At 40.9% G+C, this 20749-nt stretch overlaps 1 protein-coding gene across 6 annotated transcripts in view; it reads left to right on the forward strand.

The window, feature by feature from the left end:
• FOXP1 (forkhead box P1) overlaps positions 1-20749 on the forward strand; it is a 490351-nt gene that overhangs the window by 170120 nt on the left and 299482 nt on the right. For 5 of the 6 annotated variants that reach the window (XM_078076030.1, XM_078076044.1, XM_078076039.1 and 2 more), the window contains exon 3: positions 229-288. The exons of the other annotated variant lie outside the window; for it this stretch is intronic. The gene's annotated coding sequence lies outside the window, so the exon portion shown is untranslated. The remainder of the gene's footprint in view (positions 1-228; positions 289-20749) is intronic. 6 annotated transcript variants of the gene reach the window in all.

Here is a 20749-nt window from a genome sequence, read left to right on the forward strand (position 1 = left end):
AAATGTTTCACCTTTACTTTTTCCACCCACATTGTTTTTGTTGTCTTGAGGAGCTCACAGGCCTGTGCGCCAGATCAGTGGTCTTGGGACTTGTTTTTATTAACTCTGAAAGTCATTCGCCATGCAATGTAACTGAGTTCTTTTGTTGTTCTTGAATCTATCCCAGGCAGATGGGTGGTTGCTACTGTCTCTTGACATTCGGATTTTGACGTTCTCTTTTGTTTTCAGGGTAAGAAGTGACCTTTTGAGGTGACTATACCTGAAGATTGCTTTCCAGAAGCCAAAAAGGTAAATGCAAATATGATTAGTGGAATTATATCTTGGCCCATATCTCCCTCCTTCTAGGTATATCTTAATTGAACTCTTTTCCGGTCTGTGTAGCTACCAAATATGTGTGTGTGCATTTGTGTGTAAGTCTGTATGTAGTAGCGTCTTCTGGGAGATCTTTCAAGAAAAGATTGCCCTTAAGAAATGGTCTGCAGAGTCTCTTTCCCCCCAAAATGTTGTCAAACTTTATCTTCTTTGTTGAAGCTGAACTTTTTTTTTTTGGCTGTTGACTTGGTGGGCTTAAAGTTAGAAAGGAATATTCACATCACAAAAGTGGTGATTCATAAAAATGAACTTGCTGCAAACATGAGTAGCACATGTCAGTGTTCTGTGCCGAAGTGGTGTCATCCAATTGATGTTCATCTGGCGGCTTTATAATCACCTTCTTTCAGAAATTAATAGTCAAGCACCATAGCAACCCAGCACATTGATGTAACTGCTCAGCGGCGTGGGGCATATCCCTGTGATGTCAGCGCTAGGCTGCCTTGTTCTCTTGACCTTGCTTGAAAATCAAATGAGTATTTGATTTTAAAATCAGAAGTTTTCAGAGAGACTACTGTAGCTTGATGAATTAAAGCTAAATTGAATTTTCTCAAACTCACTTTTGGGAGGGGGGATAAAAAAAGCACTCTGTTTAAAATGGTTATAGGTGCTCCGTATTTTCTTGATTTCCAAATTTCTGGTGTGGCTGTGGTCATCTGACACAAGTTAATCTTGCAGGTCATTTTCATGGCTGAGGTTTCTCAAGTAGCATCTTCATTTTATTTTTTAATTTTGGCCAATAACAGCTCCATTTGCTTTAGTGGATTTGTGTCTGTTTTAAAACAGGTTCCTTGCTGACCTGATTGTGCCAAGTCTCCACTCAGATATTACTAAATTGAGTTTATGAATTTGTAAGACAGAGACTTCCTACTCTTTAGTTGAACATGTTTTGGGGTTTTTTTGAAACTTTATAATGTGAAGATTCTTAGATCACTTTTCTTTTTAATCTTACTGAGCATTCTGGGACTCTAGGACGCCTTTTAAAGGTATGGATTTGTTTTTAGAGTTGCATTCTGGCACATTTGATTGGAGGCAAAAAATCCAACTTGCTGCATTTCACCATCATTGGTGTTTACCTGATTGCCCCCACGGAGGACAGTCTCATTTGTACACTGCGGCATGGAAAGGGTGGATCCCAGCTAGTATTTGAGGTTATCAAGTCAAAGCACTTCCCTTTGCTGTGACTCAGTTGTCCAGTCTTAAAAAGGAAAGCTTAGTTAACTTCGGGGATCTGCAAACTTTTTGCGTAAAGGGCCATGCAGGAAATATTTTCTGTTTTGTGGGCCATTCCCTCTCTGCCACAGTGACTCAGCTCGGCTGTACGTTGTGTCTCCTGGTCTCCGTGAGCCCTGTGAGATCTCAGTCCAAGACGTTCCTCATGCAAAGCTGTGCCAGGTGTTTAACTCATCTCGTGCCATTAGCTAGCAAAGACTTCTAGCAGAGCTCAACACTGTGATTAAGCAAAGCTGAAAGCATGGTTGAAAAGATGAAATATTCACCTTGAGAGTTGTGTTACCCCGACAGCTTCAAATAAGGGCATCCTGGGCAGTTTTCATTGTTTTCTTTGGAGTCACCTGTAAGCATGAATTATTTTTCTTCTGACTTGATGTCTTTATAATGCCTATGCTAACACCCATGACTTGAAAATGGGCACGCTTGAATGGATGCGATGTGATTTGTTTCCAATTCTGTGATACTGTTCAAAGTTTAAAATATCGTGAGACAGGGGCAAGTTTGGGGGAAAAAAAAGAAAAAAGGTTCCAGGAAATTTTCATTAGTGTTGACTAAAGAGAGGTTAGTCCATGGGGAGAGAAAAAATTCTCTCTTTATAATTAATGTCAAGGACACGGTGTATTATATGGTACGATATACTGCAAATGAGGAACTCCTTGTCAAATTTCAGGAACAGTGAAAAATTTTGTCCTTCTGATGGCTCCTGTCATGACACAAAGGAAGCTGAGTAACAAATTCATATAATTTTTCTTTTAAACTTGACTGCTAGGAATCTCGGAGGAAGAGTTTTTGTTCAATCTCTGTATGGTTTTTTCCTACTCCAACTTATTGTGATTGAGATCTTTTTAAATAAACTTCATTTTTTCTACCCCCAATTAACATTGGGTTATTCTTATTCTTCTACAATACCCATTCCATCTTGCTTAACCCTCATTTCAAATTTTATTTTATTTTATTTTTTTTAAGATTTTATTTATTTATTTGAGAGAGAGAGAGAATGAGAGACAGAGAGCATGAGAGGGAGGAGGGTCAAATTTTATTTTATTTTTTTAGAAATTAGTGAAGGTATAGAGATTTAAATGATAAATCACATGTGTTTTTTTTTTTTTTTACCTTTTAACAAGCTCAAAGAGCCTTCAAAAACTAATCCTTATTTATTTTGATCTCTTATATATAAAGGAAAAAAAGGTTTGTTAAAAATGTAAAAAAAAAAAAAAAAGTCTGTAAAATGTCTGGAATGGCAACTGTTTCTTCCCAGGAAATAAGCCTTAAACAGAGAAGACCGCATGGCGCCTGGGTGGCTCCTTCAGTTAAGCATCCCACTCTTGATTTCAGCTCATGTCATGATCTCAGGGTTGTGGGATCGAGCGCACAGAGTCTGCTTAGGATTCTCTCTCTCCCTCTGCCCCTCCGTCCCCCTCGTACGTGTGCATGTGTGGGCACGCTCTCAAAAGCGAACAAAAACCTGAGACGATCATGCTATCCAGTGATGACGGAGAAGCCAGCACCGTCTCCGCACCATCAAGAAGAGGTAGATTTCAGGTCCCCGGTGCTTCTCAGTAAATGGCATGCCACATTTGAAATCTGGGAATCATTAAAAGCATAGATGCAAGTAAATACGTCTACATTGGCACTTCGGGAAAAACTACTTATGTGCATAAAAGTGGCCAGGCAAATTCAGAAAAACAGATGAAGCCATTTTTCAAATTTAGATTCAAAGGTCTGAAAAGTCATAAATAACAGCCCTCTTACTTGGTAGCAATAAAACAATTTTTTTTCCAAGTAGATCTGAGCACTTTACAAAATGGGTTTGGTGCTAGCATTCTGGAGAAATAGGCAGCCATGATTATAATCCCCACTTTACAGACTGGGAAGGTGGTCCCATAGACGATCAGTAACTTAACGATGGTCACGTAGAATGTCAAGACCGGACCTAAAAAGACATCTTGTTCAGGTCACAGTTATACTGATGTCATTTTATCATGGCCGCCTTAGTTTGGTGATTTAATACAGGTTTATACATCATTTTCTGTCTGCTTTCCCTCAACATTGGCATTGTACCTACATGCATTTTTGCTTGAGATTCAAATTCAATTTGTAAAATTCATATTCTTGTATCAGTTCTGAGTGGTATTGGGAGTGGATGGTAGTCTTCAAGCCCATATAGATTACAATTAAATGGTTATTTTTAAACGTTTTAGGCATCTTCAAGTTTCACATCTTATGTGCTCGTTAATTTTTTTTTTTAATTTCTTTTGTATGGTCAACTTATTTGTGAGAAAGTTAAGAAACAATCTAAAAGTATAATCATTGCAGTATTCTCCTACCCCCAATTTGAGCCCTTTTTTGTTGGATCAAGGAGTATAAAGCATCCTTATAGACTATTCATTGTGTCTTGCATATTGCAGATTATATCTGGGTTACAAATAAAGGTAAAATGGCTATTTGGCTATTTAAAATATATCCATTGGCTCTTTTGAAAGTGTGTATTTATTTGATTTAAATATTTAATGCCAATAACATTCAAAGTTAAGTCCATTTCAAAATGACCTCTTTATAGCATTCCACATTTGAATCATGTGACTTAATTTATCAAGTTGTTATGTAGACATAACTGTCTTCACTGAGCCACCAGATAACCACCCTAGGTGATTCACTAGTCTGTTCAGTTAAGCACTGGAGTGCTTTTCACTCCCTCCTTCTCCCCATACACCCATGCCCGGGCTTAACAATCAGGGTAAAGACTAGGCTGGTATTAGCATAGAGACCCCAACATACAATGGCTTACATAAAAGGGAAGTTTACTTCTCTCTCATGTAACAGTCTGACCAGTGTAGCTTACCTGGGCAGGTTCTTTCTCTCTTTTGCTCTCCTACCTTAGGACTTTGTCATTATTCACATCGTTGAAGCATAGTGGAGAAGTCCATGGCAAGCAGTTTTCTTTGATTCAAATGAGTTAAAAATTGCACATATCTCATCCATTGACTGTTAATTGGTAAGGTTATGGTCTCCTGGTTGCAAGAAGCTGCAGTGGCTGCTGGGAAATGTGTCTACCAGGGTGGCCAGGAGCATGGGAGAATTGGAGAACAGGTTTAAGGGGACAATTCAAACACAACAACTTGATTGGTTGAATTGCCCCAATCCAATGATTTCTTTTTCTTTCTTTCTTTCTTTCTTTCTTTCTTCCTTCCTTCCTTCCTTCCTTCCTTCCTTCCTTCCTTCCTTCCTTCCTTCCTTCTTCCTTTCCTTTCCTTTCCTTTCCTTTCCTTTCCTTTCCTTTCCTTTCCTTTCCTTTCCTTTCCTTTCCTTCTTCCTTTCCTTTCCTTTCCTTCCCTCCTTCCTTCCTTCTTCCTTTCCTTTCCTTTCCTTTCCTTTCCTTTCCTTTCCTTTCCTTCTTCCTTTCCTTTCCTTTCCTTTCCTTCTTCCTTTCCTTTCCTTCTTCCTTTCCTTTCCTTTCCTTTCCTTTCCTTTCCTTTCCTTTCCTTTCCTTTCCTTTCCTTTCCTTTCCTCTTTCTTTCTTTCTTTTCTTCTTCTTCTTTCTTTCTTTTCTTTTCTTTTTCTTTCTTTTTCTTTCTTTTTCTTTCTTTCTTTCTTTCTTTCATTCATTCTGTCATTCATTCATACAAGAGTACACACTGCATACATATATAAATTCCTACTGTAGATATTTACTGATGATTGTGTGCTAGTTGCTAAGATCATAGCACTGCATAAGAAGGACATGGTCTCTGTCCTCATAGAGTTTATTTTAGAGAGGGGAAGACCCAGATTATGAACGATGATGATGACTAGTGTTAGGAAGGGCAAATATTGGTTGCTGGGAGAAAGTGATCTATAGTGGGGAGACCAGGGTATCAGGGATTTTTGTATTTTAGACTTGTATGGAAGCAATGTTAGCTTAACTTGATTTTCTTGTATCTTTCATGCCAATGCTGTTATGAACATTATCAGGCATGTTAATTTTGTTAATAGCTTTATTGAGATATAATTCATATCACAAAACAACTCACCCACTTAAAGTGTACCGTTCGATGGCCTTGAGTATATTCCCAGAGTTTGTAACTGTCATCCCAGTCTGGTTTCAGAACATTTTCAGCACCCCAGAAAGAGACCCCATAACCATCAGCAGTCACTCTCCTCAACTCAGCACCTGACAACAACTAATCTACTTTCTGTCTGCATAGATTGACCTATTTGGGACATTTCCCATAAATGGAATCCTACAATATGTGGTCTTTGGTGAGTGACTTCCTTCACTTAGCACGATGTTTTCAAAGTTCATCCCAAGCACTTAAATCTGTAACTATCAAAAAATAAACAAATTTGTAACTCTCTTACAACCTCAGAGTTGTTTGAGGTCTTACTCCTAAACCCAACAAAATGGTGACCTGAAATATTCTTCACAGGGGATGGAATTGGGGGAAACATGACTGTCCTCATGTTGTTTATATTTTCATAGAACTGACTTGGCCTCCCAACAGTTAAACTTCAAAATTTAAATGTTTGCATTTTAAGTTAGCTGTTTTTAAACATTGTTAACCATAATGCTAAACTAACTTATTCTGTAAACAAGAGCTGTTTCTCTTGAATGTTAGTTTCAAAGAAAAAAATTTTTTAAATATTGATTTCCAGAGAAATATGCTCAATAGAGTTCGTTTTCAAGCAGAAGCCACTTGTTGAAATGTACATGAAGGCATATTTAGTAGTAAAGGCAATCTCTGCAGCGATTATCAACTAGCCATATTTTGCACTGTGAACAATCAGAAATACAAAACCGAATAACAAATGGTTTATTCATCTTTTTAAAATGATGTTTTTGTTCTTCCGTCTGCCAAGGGCACAAATATCCCAGTTGCTCACCTTGAGCATCTTAGGAAGAGATTCTCAGTTTAGGTGACAACATAACAGCTTAACAGAGATGTAGGAAGTATTGCCTTACTTTGGCAATTCACAAACCTCAGGAAGAAATTTGAAGCTTAACTGTACAAAAACAAAACCCTGTTTAAGGTTGCAGATCTGTGTTAACCTTGACTGCATTACCCAACTCGTATCTAGTAACATCCAGAACCTGAAAGGAGCAAATGTTCAATTGGTGGTAGAATCCTTATTTTGAGTCCATTTTAAAAGTTGACCTTCTGTACAGGGTTGAGTTCCGATTTGAAGTTTATAGTACCTTTTGAAAAAGACTGCTGGTGAGTGGGAGTTCGCAATTGAAATATGAAGATTAATCATTTAAGTTTGTACTTCTCTGTCCTTGATCTGAACTCTTGGACTTCTGTAGCCTTGACATGGTGGGGGTGGGGAGGGGAGAAGAATGAAAAAGCTTGAAGTCTTTATGCTCTGTTCAAATGTACTCTTTTTGAAGTGTGAAAATCATGCACATTTTCCCTTGAATTTTGTATATTAGCATGTATGTAGTATATAATTATAAGTAATTAGATGTTTTGTTAATTATCTGAAAGTGCAATGACTTATTTAAAATTACCTTTTAATTAAAAAAACAGTCTTGCGTCATCGGATGAATGGTGATGATTTCAGTCTGTGGATTGGCATGGTACTTTAATTCCTCGGCCTATCCCTCCAGGCCTCTTTTTTCTGGAAGTCTGTTTCCCTTTCAGAGGGTCCTGACTGTCCCTACAGGTCAGAGGAAGTGCCCTAAAATCTGTTCAGTACAGATGACTTACCTTAAAGTTTATTTAGAACAGTGATTTTCAGAGTGGGCGTTGGGACCCATTTGTGGATTAGGAAATCTATTTAGTGGATTGTGCCCAAGGATTTTTAAGAAACAGAAGAAGCATACAATAGAGTAGAATAAAATAGAGTAAACTTACACTGTCTAATATGGAAACCACTAACCGCATGTTTTGCAGTGCGATTAGCCCAAACTTAGTATGTGCTGTAAGTGTAAATTCGACAAAGTATTTAAAAGACTTTGTATGGAAAAAATATATGAAATACTTGAATTATTATTCTCTCTTGATTATACATTGAAATGATCATATTTTTGTTATGTTAGGTTAAATAATATAAATTATTAACCTGAATTTTTACTGCTTCAGTGTGGTTACAATGACATGTGTGGCAGGCGTTATATTTCTAATGGACAGCGTTGCTCAAGTCGATGGGGACTCTATCAGTGACTGACACCGCTATCAAGCCCTCTGCTCATGGTTCTAGGGGTTGGGGACAGGCAGGGAAATAAAATACAAATACACAGTGATAGGGCTGGGGAGGAAATATAGAAGGGTGAGGGAGATCAGATTGCCCGAGGAAGGGGTTCCAACTGTAAATAATCAGGTTAAGTCTGACTGTGAAGTGTGGGAGCATTGGAGCAAAGATTTAACATGTTCTAAAGAGAGAAAGTTGGCTTGTGTGGCTGAAGTAAAGTCATCAAGGGGGAGAGTAGTCAGAGGCAAGGTCAGGAAGTAACAGGGCTGGGGGGTGCCTGGCTGGTGCAATCAGAAGAGCAAGTGGCTCCTGATCTTGGGGTCATGAGTTTGAGCCCCAGGTTGGGTGTAGAGTTAAAAAAAAAAAAAAAAAAAGTTAAATTTTGGAAAAAAAAAAAAAAAAGGAAGTAACAGGGCCAAACTGAGTAGGGCATGAGGACTCACTGGACTCAGTCTTTTAGTAAAATAGGGAACCATTGATGGGCTTTGAGGTGGGTCAGGATCTGACTCATGCTTTAAATGGATCACTCTGGAAGCCATTTTGAAATTTGCCTGTGGGTGAACAAAGCAAGATGATAGGGAGGGCGACTTGTTAGGAGGTCACTGTAATCATCCCAATGAAACAGGATGGTGGCTAGGACCGGAATGGCAATAGAAGTGGAGAGAAGTAGTTAGAGTTGCTTTTGATTTGAAGGAAGAGCCAAAGGATTTCCTGGTTGAATAGATGTGGAATTTGAAAAGGTTGCATCAGGGATGACTCTGAGATTTTTGTGCTGAATGATGGGGTAGTATCATCTGAAGGATTGCTTGTGAGTGGAAAGGAAAGAGTTAGAAGATGGAGGCTTTACGCCCAAGCAACTGCTGGGAGGATGGAGCTGCCATTTTACTGAAATAGGGAACCCTGTAGGGGAACAGGTTTGAGGGTATTAAAGGAAAAAAAAAATTAATCTCACTTGTTAAAGATGGTAAGATACACTTTATTCAGGACTATCACAATAGGTGTTGGGAACACTCCCGTAAGATTTTATGCGGGAGAGAGATTGGGCTCAACTCTGAATACAGCCCAGGCAAGTAGGAATTTATAACCAGGGAGGAGAGTGGGTGTCCGTAGATGGAGAATTACCAGAGGAAACATGGTGGGTAAGCAGAGGGTCTGAGCTACACAGATCTAACAGGGCTCTTGCTGAAGACACATCAGGGTGATCAGACACTCCCTGGGGGATGATGGAGGATGAGGAAACCAGTCAGGTATCAGCAGTGATCAGATACTGAAGGTGGTGGAGGGGCTTGTGGTTAAACTGACTTAGCAGGGTTCTTGCTAAAACTGGATTTTATAGGGAGGTGCCCAGGTGGTTTCAGGAGCCTGACTAAAGTTTGGTCAAGCCAGGAGTCTTTGTCAGGGTGGATGAGGGAAGCAGGAGAAACCGGGAGTATAGCTGTAGACACATGGGCTTTGAGCTGTTTATTATTAACCCAGATTGAGCTGTCCAGTGGGCATTTGGATATGTGGATCTAGAAATGTCCTAGCTGAGGCTACAAATTGAGGATCTGTAAGCATGTAAGTGATATGTAAAGGCATGAACCTGGGTGAGCTCACCAAGGGAGCCATGGTGTAAGTAGAGGGAGAGTAGGGCTCCAAGATGTGGGTTCTGAAGCCAACACCATTAAGAGATTTGGTTTCAGGATATAGTGAAGTAAGAGGCAAAGCTGGCAGGAAATTTGGGGGATTTGGATATACTGGGAGCCCATTGAGGACATTGTTTAAAGGTAGAGGGCATTGCGGTGCCTGAGTGGCTCAGTCGGTTCAGCATCCAACTCTTGGTTTCAGCTCAGATCATGATCTCGGGGTCATGAGATCGAGCCCCACGTCTGACTCCATCCTCAGTGCAGAATCAGCTTGCGTTTCTTTCTCTCTCCCTCTTCCTTGCACTCTTTATCTCTCCCTAAAATAAATACTTTAAAAAAAAATAAAGGAGAGCATTGTCAGCTGCATCAGAGGTGGCTAAGAGGTCAGAAGAGATGATGACAAAGAACGGACTGTTGTGTTTGTCAACATGGAAGTCATTTATAACCTTAACCAGAGTCAAAACTCCCACAATGTATAGTGGCTTCGTACAACTACCAGTATGCTTATGGTAGGCATTGTGAATGGGTTTTCTGGGGATAGTCCCTGTTTATCACTATCATTTGTTAAGGTCGTCACGTGTACCCCCACCCCTTGCAGCCCCGCATGGACAAGGGACTAACTGTGATACTTGGGTCACAGTACAGCCTGTCAAGTGTAATCAAAGAAAAATTCACTGCTGCACAAAGGAATTCTGTGCATTTTGCCCCTCTCAATTCCTTCCCTACTCCAATGGTTGAGATAGTACTGTTTAAAGAAAAGGCAGATGGGGCGCCTGGGCGACTCAGTTGGTGAAGCGTCTGACTCTTGATCTCAGCTCAGGTCTTGATCTCAGGGTTGTGAATTCAGGCCCCACATTGGGCTCAAAAAAAGAAAAGAAAAGAAAAGGCAGAGGAAAAGGGGGATGCATAAAATATGTTGTTTCAGTCATCTGAAGTACACCACAGCTTGGTGTGGTTAACATGGTCTCCAGATTAGTAAAGTACTAGTTTGTGCCTGAGCCACACGCCAGTCTGTCACCTTCACCTTATACTAATCTAGGTAGTCTTTGATGGGCTTGTCTGCCTTTCAACTCAAAGCATCAAGGATTCTGGCTTATTCAAAAATTCTGAAATACAGTGAACATTCTCAAGATTTCTAGGCTGGTCCCAAATCTTTAAGCATCTAGAAAACTGTAGGTAAAATAATAACAAGGATGCTTTCTCTCTTTAGGTACTAAATCCCATTAAGGTAGTATTGGGGGAGGTAAGAATATTCCCTCCTTGTGGAAGCTAATAAATGTCCTTCTTAGAGGAAGAACATGTAGGAAGAACAATTTCACTGGTGACCTCCCCTAACCAGTTCAACATTTTATCAGTATCCTGCCGGGATTTTGTATATATAGATTTGTTTATATGTGCTCGTCCTGCACACACTATTTTGTTTCCTATTTTTTACCCTTACACTATCACAAGTATTTTTCCAAGTCATTACATGTTATATATAAATCTTATTTTAGGATACTTTGGCGACCTCTCTTGTTGTGTTGTTCATCCCTGCAATGGTGGGGCTTCCGATATTTTCCACTGAGTCATGATGGCCAGGATGTCTAAGTTGGCCATCTCAAGATAGCTCAGTCTCTTGAATTTGTTTTATAAATGATGTTGAGATTTTAGATTATCATCTAGTTTCTCCCTCTACTTCTAGATAATATTAAAATTAAACTGAGCCACATAAAATCACCCCTTGGGGTCAACTGTATGCGTTTTCCACGATTAGGTGAGGTACAATTCACATTAATTTTGATTTCAAAAGGTCTAGACTTTAAGTTGCTAGGCAATTTTTTTTTTTCCTGCTCTGAATTGTTTTTGGTATTTTCCCACTCCCCCAACTTGATTTTCAGCCTGTGAGCTAGGAATTTTCTGTTCTTTCAAGGGTGAGCCATTCATCCTCTCCTTGTTTTATTAGCCCAAACATCACTCCTTTCTCTTTCCCCAGGGCACGCCATTGTTTTATGTTTGAATTTGCATCTCCAGAATTTGCTTTGGTTGGGTTTCAGTCAATTTACCCAGAGAAATTAAAAATTACTTGCAGCTTTTAGAGTCTAACATTTTAAGTTCTCTTCTTTTGTTCACCATACCTCAGCGGTATCATCATTAATGGTGTAGGCAACAAATGTTTGAGTTCCAGTAAGGTTCGCTGTGTGTTTAAAATTGAGCTGTACACCACTGTGCTTTGTGGCTGTGACCCCATCTAGTTCTAAAATCCCCCAAACGGCCTTTCAGTGAAGTAGTCTTAGAACTTCAGAGAGGACCAAAGAATGTGGGACTTGACTGGTCTCTTCCTTGTAATGTACGAAAGATGAAACCGACATTCCGGAAAGGGACATGACAGACCCCAGGCCACTGCATAATTGTGACCCTCTGTGTTGGGAATCCCCTGCTCTTCTACACCTCTTCCTTCCTTTTATGATAGGATACCCCAAACAAGTGGAATTACTAAAATATGACTATTAAAAAGTTGGCTATTAAAAAAAATAGACCTGACAAAAGCCAAAATGTGTGTGTTTGTTTTTTTTTTTAAATGTAGATGGCCCTTATCTTGGATTTCATTTCCAGCACTATCTCCATTTTCCAGCAATGTTAAGGGAAATGACACCATTTACAAGTGTTTCAGCGTATTAACTATGAGAAATGTCCCCTAAATACCTTCATCTCAAACAAAAATAAATAAAAATAAAAATGTTCATTTCAGGGGCGCCTCGGTAGCTCAGTCGTTGGGCGTCTGCCTTCGGCTCAGGTCATGATCCCGGGGTCCTGGGATCGAGCCCCACATCAGGCTCCCTGCTCTGTGGGGAGCCTGCTTCTCCCTCTCTCACTCCCCCTGCTTGTGTTCCCTCTCTTGCTGTCTCTGTCTCTGTCAAATAAATAAATAAAATCTTTAAAAAAATGTTCATTTCAGAAGATGCCCACTTTTCCCTCTCCTTCCCACCTTCATGTCCTCCTTCCCTCCTCTGTCTCCCAGCTTCTGGATTTACCACTCCTCCTCCTCCTCCCTCCTGCTCCCACCCTCTCCTGTCTCTCCCTCTCTGTAGCCTGCCTCTGAAGGCTGATCTTTTTTTTTTTTTTTAAACAAGGCCATTTGATGAAGATGTATATAAAAGTAGAATGTTCCTGCCAGTTGACTACTACTGTGCATTTTCAAAATTGTTGAGTGTTATGTGTAACCTGAGAATCTCAGTGTCCACTGCCCTTACCTGACTGATTCGTACAGAGGAACATCTCCTGTGTGGCGGGTGCTTTGCCCCGGGCTGAGGCACAGGGAAGGATAGTTGTGTTTTGCTTGTGTTTCTTGAGGTATACACTGTCTATTTGATTGGAGCTACTTATGCTCCAAGGTCTTGTTCTCCCTAGCTCTGGAATGGGGTTGACATCCTCTCTTTATTTCCTTACGTGGGATAAAAATACATGAAGACCAATATAGAATTGTCACTGGGAACTTCACTGGCTAAGTTCTTATTATGTTATTAGTAATAGAAATAGCGTAGGAAATTCCCACGAACTTCGTTTCGTTTTCTGATAACACATGTTAAACCAGCTCATTATAGGGAATTTGAAATTATAGAAAAGTAGACCAAGTATAAAAGAAAGAATAATCTAGAATCCTGACCCTGAGAATAATGTAAATTTTCTGTCATCCTTTTTTCATTGAATGTACACATATTTAACAAAATTGCTGTCATCCAGTATATAGAATTACCTGTTTTTAAAATTTAATATTACACAGTATTTTCCATGTCATGAAGTATTCTTAAAGATATCTTAAATGATTACACGCTGTGTCATCCTTTTGCATGTAACACAGTTTAATTGACTGTTCTTTAATATTGCGTGTGGAGACTGTTTCCAGTTTTTCTGTAATATATTTATTGCAGTGGGCATATCTGTGCATAAGTGTTTGTCAATTATTTTTATTTCTTTAGATATATTCTAGATGTGGAAATTACTAGAAGAGAGTTTATGGAATTCTTACAGGGTTTCCATACTTCTTGTCATACTGTTTTTCAAAAATACACCTATTTACACTCCTATTAACACTGAATGAGAGTGTTTATTTCACTGCAACTTTGCCAACAATGAGTATCAACATTTTTTTGTTATCACGTGAATCATAGAAAAAAAGTGTATCTCATTTTTTTCTTGTTCAATTCTTTGACTATAAATGAAGTTCAGAAATTTTATTTCTTTAGGCTGTTTGCATTTTTTCTTTTAATTGTTCATAGTTTTTGGAGCAGCCAGGGGTTGAAGGAGTAGGAATGAGGAAGCCATAATGCTGAGAGCATGGGGAAGGGATCCTGTCATTGAGAGGGTCCTTGACCAGTGGCTCTTAGGGCCGAAATTACAGAGTAAATTCACAGAGTACTACATTGCAGCTTTGGTCTAAGTGCTAAAATTAGAAAAGGCCAGACCCCTGGCACTCAGATGTTCCTGAAACCAGATGGAGAGATCTGGGGCTCCATAAGCTTTCCAAAAATTTGGATGCTTTAAATTTATTCCTTTATTCACCAAATAATTATTGAATGCTTACTTGTTTCAAGCACTCTTCTAGGCACCAGGGATATACTGGTAAACAACAAAAGAGAGGCTCTTTAAATGTGGTGAGTCTCCCTCATTGCTTTATAATGAGGACAAATGGAAAGTTCTCCATAAAGCACTTAGCACAGTGAGAGTCATGCTTGCTTCTCTTCTTATTGCTTCTCCTGTTTCTTTGTTAGCAGCAGCAGCTCAAATAAGAACCTGCATCCAGCCAGGTCCCGTCTGTGGTCTCCCTGTCACACTTGGGAAAGACACGCTGTCACAGGCCCGGTGTCCCACCAGCCCGAGAAGCTTCTCTCCGTTTCTCTTTTAGCCCCTTTCTTTACCCACTGAGCTAATGTCCTCCAGCCATGTGGTTGAGGAAGCCTGTAGAGAAGCAGGGCTGAGTGCAGTTGAGCAGTAATACCTCGGGGACAGACCTAAGGACTTCAGAGGAGCCCCTCCCATTTGCATCCTGTTAGTAGGGGTATTCCTGAAGGCTGAGAGGTGCTCCCTGGTCATTGGCTCTTTATCTGAAAGTTCAACCAGCTGATTCTCATCAACTCCTGAGTGAAGGAATCCAAAATAGAAAAGGAAAATGTTCTTCCTCTGGATTTTTCAGTTTTCTCTGGGATTCCAGAACTCTGCACTGAGTGGGGAAAGACAGGCCCCCTCAAACCCAGGACCACACTCGCTTTCTCTCTGGCTTGTCCCACTCCTGGGAATGCACTTGGCAACCATCGCCCTTTCTGTGTACTTGCCTGGTTCCTGTCACCACTCTTTGAAAACACAACTGATTTGTAATGGAGATAAACATTCTCAATGCTGAAATGATGAAGGGGTAGCTCAGGGTTGCGGTCCTGGTGCCCTGCTCAGAGGCATGGATTAGAAGTGGGCTTCGTCTGAGTTTGGATGTGTCAGTTCTTGGGCAGGTCCCGACATGCTCTGCCACTTGTCTCCATCTGAGACATGGGGAGAATGAAAAGATCCGTCTCGTAGATGTGCTGTGAGGATTATATAAAGAAGTTTGGTTAGAGGTCTGCTTTGCAGGTCCAGCCCTGCTACTTTTGGGCTTCGTCATCTTGAGGAAGCAACCAGCTTCTCTAAGCTTTTTTTCCCTTATCTAAAAAAATAGGGACTTGGAAGTCTGTGGAAGATTAACTGAGTTATTCCAAGTAAAAAGTGCTTAGAGCAGTCTTCATATCCAGGAAAGGTTCGGTGATGTTGGCTCAGTGATGTCTATTTTTGTTATTAGCACAGTGCATGGAATGTAGTAAGTTCTCAAGAATGGTAATACATTTTATTATTAATTAGCTTTAAAGATAATGAAAATGGTTTTAAGTGGCTGTTTTTATGGGGGAGAATCTAGTTAGTGGAACTAGAAATGAAAGAGGCATCCTGATACCTTTCCCTGGCCCCAAATAGAAAATACAACACAAACTTCTAAGATCCTAAGAAGAAAGAAGGGGTCTGTGAGGTTTTCGAGGTAACATTATATTTCTGTACCATCTTCTCCTTCTCACCTCCCACCTGCCATCACCAGGTAAAGGGTGGGGCCATCTAGCGGGATCGAACTGGCTCATTTTTAGGAATTTGAATCAGCCTGTTGGCTACACTGCAGCTTGGATCTGAGTGCTAAAATTTAGGCCAGGCCATCGATACCCAGATGCTCCTGAGTTCAGATGGAGAGATCTGGGAACTCACAAGCTTTTTAAAACCTAAACTGTGTGACAGAAATAGTGTGAAAAGGTTTTCCAGGGTTGTGCATGAGATTCGTTGGCTCTAATGTAATCTTATTATAGAACTTAACACTTGGAGACTACGTTAAAAGAGCATTAAGCTTGTGTCCTCAGCACTTCACATTGAGAGGAATGTGGGTAGAAATTTCATTGAGTATTCACTGTGTCCAAGGCCAGAGAGAGAGAGAGAGTGAGAGAGAGACAGAGACTGAACTGGAGGGAGGAAGGGAAGGAAGGAGGCCCCCAGGGCAGGACGCAGGAATTCCTGTCTATCTGGGAGAAAGTAAAGTCTCTTTTCCACTGCTCAGTTGTGTTTTAAGGGAGCAGGGATTGGCTTTTTGGGGTACACTTAGCAGAAGTTACCTTGACCCAACTGTTATGCAAAGGATTGTATTTGTGCACATATGTGCATGCATGTGCGTACCCCCACAGGGGGTGGCAAGCCCTTTCTCTTGGAAAGCTCCAGAATGTATCATTTCCATCAAGGATGTGAGGAATGATCAGAGGGCTACTTCATATATGTTTATGAAGCCCAACAAGCAATTTTCTCTCGTTGTTCCTTTCAATGCATCGTTTGATTTTTCTTACACATGATATTTTTCATTGTAAAAATAAACAGGAGAACATAAGTAAGAAAGTAAACATGATGGCAGAATCATCCTCTAGCATCACAACCTGGACCATTTTGGAATCAATTCTTCTAAATATCACTCTCTCTGCCCATCTGTTAATTGAGTTGACCTGGGCTGTCCAGTGTGGTAACCAGTTGCCAAGCAGCTCTTGAGCAGTTGAAACGTAGCTAGTCTGAATGGACATGAGCTGTACTTGTCAAATCCCCACCAGATTTTGAAAAAAAAAAAAAACGGGACTATAAAATAGATATTAAGTTTAGATATTGACTACAGGTTGAAATGATAATACTTTAGATATATGGGATTAAACAAAATGTACAATTAAATGTAATTCCATTTGTGGCTTACGTTATATTTTTTTCTTGAAGATTTTAAGTAGTTACTACACCTAATGTGGGGCTCGAACTTACAACCCTGAGATTCAGAGTTGCACGCTCCCGCAACTGAGCCAGCCAGGCACCCCCTCACATTATATTCTTACTCTGCAGTTGGGTATAGATACATCGCAGTTCTAACGGAATCATGCTGCCTTTTTCTTACTTTTTGAAAATTTGTAGCACATTTTCTTTTGAATTTAAAAATAGGTTGCCAATATCTTTCTGTCCCGATTAGTATATGTATGGCAGCATCATTATTACCTTCTAGTTGTGTGTAGATATACCACGATTTATTGCACCAGTCCTGCTTTGTTGGATATACAGAGATGTACACAATCATGCTGGTGAGCAAGCTTGTGGTTTCAACTTTAAAAGGCTGTCTGATTATTTCCTTAGGGTTTCTCTACTGGAGCATGATGGACATTTTGGGCTGGAAAATGTTCTGTTGTGGGACTGTTGGATGTTCAGCAGTGTCCGTAGCTTCTACCCACTAGATGCCAGTAGTACACCCTCCCCATTCTCATCCCCAGTACGGGAAAACAGAAAACATCCCCAGACGTTACCGTGCGTCCCCTGCAAAATTGCCCTGGTTGAGAAGTACTGACTTAGGGAAGATTATCAGAATGGGAGTTGTTGGGTGAAAAGGTATATGTATTTAAAATTTAGATCGGTAGCTAGCTTGCCAGCTAGATACTGATATACGTCGAAAATTTTGTATATATTTCCAAACTGTTTTCTAGAAAAATGGTACCAATTCGTGTATCTATTGAAAACAACTAAGATCCTCATTACAGGTCTACAAGAGGCTTAAGAAGGGAGGGTTGGGTATTTGTTATTTTATTTTGGGGGAATTTGTTTAATCACGTTGCTTCCTAAGATCAGGTCTTTAAGGACCTCAATGGAGGCAGTAGAGGTATTTCCAGTTCGGCAAGGAAGTGCAAGGGGTCATCTTTACTTAGCATCATGTACAGGGCTTCTGGGCTCATAAAAGGGGGGAAAAAAAGAGGGTAGACCATCAGAGAGAAAACCTATTACTTCACAATTTTAGACTTTTCCTACAGTGAGAAAAAGGAATACTTAGTAAATCCTGGTAATAGTAGTTAATTATTGAATGTTTGCTCTGTATCAGGCACTGGGCTAAGCGCTATTACATATAATTTCATTTAAACTTCAGAAACACCTGGTGGTTAGGTGAGAGCTGCTGGTTTCCCCAGGGGAAGGAAGACACCACCAGCCATGCATCCAGAATGTCAGGGATCACATCTATAGTGTGTGGTGTGGCCAGGATTTGAAGTGGGCAGTCCAAATGAGGACACTGTTCATTTATTTACTCTTCCAACAAATACTTGAGCTTTTCCTATGTGCCAGCCATAGTAATCTTTGCTGAGTTTATAGTAATGAGTAAGAAAAGACATGGTCTCAGACCACTGGGGGCTGAGAAAGGCTGATCTAATGAGGACTAAGAAATGGAGGTGCGTGGGACTTTGTAGAGCCTGCAGTTGGGGGATTTGTGCTAGTCTGAGACGTCGGGGAAAGCTTCCAGGAGAAATAATGGTTAAAATGAGATCTGGAGAAAGAGAGAAGGGTGGAGGTAAAGTGTGGGAGCCCCAGAGAAGGAACAGTATGTCCCCTGTGCTGGGATGGATTATGATGTGTTGAAGAATGGACTTGTGGAGAAGGTGCCAGGGTGAGCATGAGGTGAAGGACGCAGGCTGTGGGCAGAATGTGCATGGATTTGGGTATGTGCCTCCAAAACAGGTTGTTCTTGTTTGTTTTTGTCGTGAGGGATGGGAGAGGGTTGGAGGAGGGAGAACAGGATCAGATTTGCAATGGGGGAGGATCAATCTGCGAAGTGTTAAGAATGCCGTAGGGCAGTGGGGAGTAGATACAGAAACCCTAATAAGGGGAGCAGTCATTGATTCAGTAAATAATGCCCACTTGGGCTTCACTTATTTATTGCTGCCTCACACACTGCCCTGAACCTTGGCTGCTTAAAACAATAATCATTGGTGCCAGATTCTTCCCTTTGGCTAGGGCTTAGCAGGGGTCATGACCTGGTTCTCTCCTTGGCCTTTCCATCCTGATAGGCTTGGGTGTAAGAGAGCGCTTCCAGGTTTCCTAAGGCCTAGGCCTGGTACTGGCCCAGCAACCCCTCACTGCTTTGTATTCGTCAGAGCGTGTCACATGGCCAGCCCACACGCCAGGGGAGGAGGAAAATAGTCCACCTCTCAATGGGCTCCAGCGTACAGGAATGGGAGGGATAATTGGTAGACAGCTTTGGAGGCAATCCGTACAATCCACGGCACTGAGAATAGAGCACTGCATGATACGGGCTAAATTCCCACTCTTCTGACCATATAGAGGGAGACAATAAGCAAATAAATATGAGAACAGTGTCAGGTGTCATTTGTTTGGCAGCTAGGCTAAATTCGTGCCTAAAAGAGTGGCTGAGGAGGTATTGGCCACTTCGCATGATTGGACTGTTAGGGGAGGTGCCAGTGAAGAGGTAACATTTAAGTGGCGGTGAAAAGAAGGAACCAGGCATAGGCTAGGGACCATGCATGCCATGTAGGTGCACCAGCTAGTGCAGAGTCTACTGGTGAGTGAGTGAAGGTGGCTGCCCTAAAGTCCAGAAGTGAAGAGGGGGTGGAAGACGCGGTGGGGCAGGTGAAACGTGGCCAGCTCTTGCAGAAGACCAAGCTGGAGAAGACTGTAATTTAGACTCTGATGTTGATGGAGGACAGCAAGGGAAGAAAGGCTTTAAGAGAGAGATTGTGGAGTGAAAATTAGGCAGTTGTCATGATGGACTGAGGAAATGATATGATAGGGGGCGTTGTTCAAAATGACACCTTGATTGCTGATGTGAACATCTCCTGATGGAGGTCATGTTGGTTGAGTCAGTGGAATGTTAGGAAGGCCCAAGTGTGGAATGGGAAGATAATGAGATTGGGTTTGGACACACTTTGGGTTTTTCAGGATGCATCCACTTTTTATATGCTATAGACAGTGTTTGGGTTCACCCCAAGTTCATAGGTTGAATCCTAACACTGAGCGTCATGGTGTTTGGAGGTGGGGCCTTTGGGAGGGGACTGGTCCTGAGGGTGGAGCCCTCTTGAATGTGATGAGCACTCTTGAAAACAGGTGCCAAATTCCTCCCCTGCTTCTGCTATGTGAGGACACAGAAAAAGATGACCATGGCTGAGCCAGAAGGTGGGTCCTCACCAGACACCTAAGACACCTCATCTATTGGCTCCTTGATCTTGGACTTCCCAGCCTTCAGAACTGTGAGAAATAATTTTGTTTGTAAGCCACCTGGTGTATGGCATTCTGTTATGGCAGCCCCATTGCACTATGACAACGTAGTTATTTCTTGCCTGGAACCAGACAGCCCAGAAATTCTTAGAGCAGCAAAACTGAGCTTATAGACTTGCCTTTTAAACCTTCGTAGTTACTCAGAAAGACTTCGTCTTACGTGCACTGTGATATTTTGTTCAGAAAACATCATCACTGGAGGCCATGGAAAGGAGGTAACCCTGTAGCTTAGAAAAGAGAATAATCGAAAACAGCCAAGTGTCCGTACTTGCTCGTGAGCCTGCAGAATTTGCTTATAAGAATAAGTGTGTATTTCATAATGCCGCAGTTTGATTTCTTTTTAATCATTGTTTTTTTTGTGTGTTTGCTGAATTTTCAGGCTTTTTAATTTGTGCTGTGTCTACCCATCATTTGTGCAAATTAGCAGGGTTTAACTATAAATGAAAATGTCAAAGTTATTACATTATTTAAAATTAAAGAATAATTAGACTGGAGGAAAACAGGCTGAAAGAATGCTCCAGGATATGTTCAAGGTGGAATGGAACAGGAAAAACATGCAGAAAGGATACACAGGAGAGAGTGGGGAACCTCTCCAACTTCCAGGAACACGGATATGTGATTACCATATCACTTGTAACCCCCAGGATGTGAGACAGACCCAGAAGCCTCATGTCTGCCATTGGATGTAGGCACGTAGGATTTTCTTTTTCTTTCTTTCTTTTTTTATTTTATTTTATTTTATT

The sequence above is a fragment of the Halichoerus grypus genome, chromosome 1, assembly GCF_964656455.1.
Source record: "Halichoerus grypus chromosome 1, mHalGry1.hap1.1, whole genome shotgun sequence".
NCBI classification, from domain to species: Eukaryota; Metazoa; Chordata; class Mammalia; order Carnivora; family Phocidae; genus Halichoerus; species Halichoerus grypus.